At 57.1% G+C, this 1723-nt stretch overlaps 1 long non-coding RNA gene across 1 annotated transcript; it reads right to left on the bottom strand.

Annotated features, from left to right (window-relative positions):
- Positions 1 to 247: 247 nt before the first annotated feature.
- On the bottom strand, positions 248 to 1340 carry LOC113903384. The gene is made up of 2 exons (XR_003514087.1): positions 928 to 1340; positions 248 to 553 (listed from the first exon to the last, which is right to left on the bottom strand). It is a non-coding gene; the product is annotated as an uncharacterized LOC113903384 (long non-coding RNA).
- Between the last annotated feature and the right edge of the window lie 383 nt (positions 1341 to 1723).

Genomic DNA, 1723 nt, shown 5'->3' with positions numbered 1-1723 from the left:
AAAACCACCAAACGCGGGAAAAGGAAACAGCTTTTGGATAGAATAGGTAGAACTTGTAACTGTTTTAGATGAGAGGTGGTTTTTAAAAAAATTGATCTTATCTAAGTAGAAATGCCATAAAAATTCACTGTGGTATATTTAACCTCACACCCTAAGGTGAAAATGGGTGCTTCTTTTGAAGTACAGGTTAAGATAATCACACAAGAAAAAAAAAAAGCCAGTTTTGATTGTTTGGGATCACACAACATTAATGGAAAGTAAGAGACGTCATTTTAATATAAAGCATTCTCCTATCCTTTAATCTCTTTTGTACAGGAATTTATCGGTGCATCAAAATTTCTGCCAGACGCAGACACAGGCAGACAAAATGGAGATCTAACTTGCCAACTTCGGAGGGTTCCCGGGTTTTCAAAGGAGGACCACATCACCGCGCCTGGGGATGACTTCCTGGGCCCCAGTCTGTGAGGTCCCATGTAGAGGTTCCTCAGAAGGGCTCCGCAACGTAGGCAACAGGTTCTCTTGGAAAGTGAACTCCAAAGGTGACTTTCTCCTCCTGAAATATGTATTGACACATGCTTTGAATCTTAGAGGAACTCTGTCTTACATGATTATCTTAGGGACATTGCCACGAGTAGCACTAGTGAAATGGCAAGTTTCTCAGAAGGGGTGTGACAACGTATCCCAAAGCAGAAAGTCAGCGCCCAGCACCGGTTGTCGATAAGTGATCTTCCCAGACCTGACGTCGAAGTCGGAGGCGCGCCTTGTGGGTGTCTGGGCCCTCAAAAGGCAAAGCTAAGAGGCGCTGGTGCACGGGTGAGGCTGGTCGGGGGGACCCTGAGCAGGCTTCAGGCCGCAAGCGTGTCTGCACAAAGCACGGCCAGGCGCAGCAGGCACGCAGGCAATCAGGCTTAAAACCGGTGAACACACTTCACTTTGTTTCCCCTCCCCTCAGAATGGGTTGGGTAGGTGGCACCAGCTCGGGTTTGGGAAGACGTCCCCAGTCTTCGGCATTTTCTCTGAAAGCGCGGAGAACGTAGCCGGCTGACGGGCAGTGGGCGCCGCCTTCCCCTTCTCTAGAGCGCACTTTGGGGTCTTTCCTGACCCAACCACCGGACAGCCGTACAGTCTCGGAGCGGAGTCTGATCTCGGGGAGAGGGTGAGGAGCCGGGGTCCGGGGCCGAGGGGCACTTGGGTCGCGGCCCTCTACTGACGGGGGCGGGGGCGGGCTCAGGGCCCTAGGGTGACTGGCGTCGGCAGTCAGGGTCCCTGAGTGAAAGGGGCGGAGTCAGGGACCCCAGCTGACGCGCCTCCTTCAGCTTGAGGCGGGGGGCTGAGCAGACAGCGTGCGCGGGCTGGGGCGGGGGCTACGTGCGCGGGGCGGGCCTGCGTGCGCGCCCCCACCAATCACAGGAGCCACCGGCAGGGGCACGCGCGCCTAGAGGCCTAGAGGAGGAGGCGGACCCGGCGCCGCGCTAGGCCAATCGAGACGCCATGTCGACATGACGTAAGGGCGCCGAGCGCCTGTCGGCGGACCCAGTGGGGAGTAGCGGGCGCGCGAGCGCGAGGGGAGGGACTTCCGGCAGGTCCCGGAAGCGGGAGCTGTGTGTTCTCATGCGAACGGGAAGGAGCGTTGGGGCGCTGGAGTCGCGAGGTTGAGACCTTTTCGGCCTGAAACGGGAAGGAGCCGCTGCTGTCCCGCCGTCAGCCCGCGCCGCTCCGACCC

The sequence above is a fragment of the Bos indicus x Bos taurus genome, chromosome 13 (assembly GCF_003369695.1).
Source record: "Bos indicus x Bos taurus breed Angus x Brahman F1 hybrid chromosome 13, Bos_hybrid_MaternalHap_v2.0, whole genome shotgun sequence".
Classification (NCBI taxonomy): domain Eukaryota; kingdom Metazoa; phylum Chordata; class Mammalia; order Artiodactyla; family Bovidae; genus Bos; species Bos indicus x Bos taurus.
Note: the sequence above shows the minus strand (reverse complement) of the source record. Positions and strands in the feature narration are given on the sequence as shown.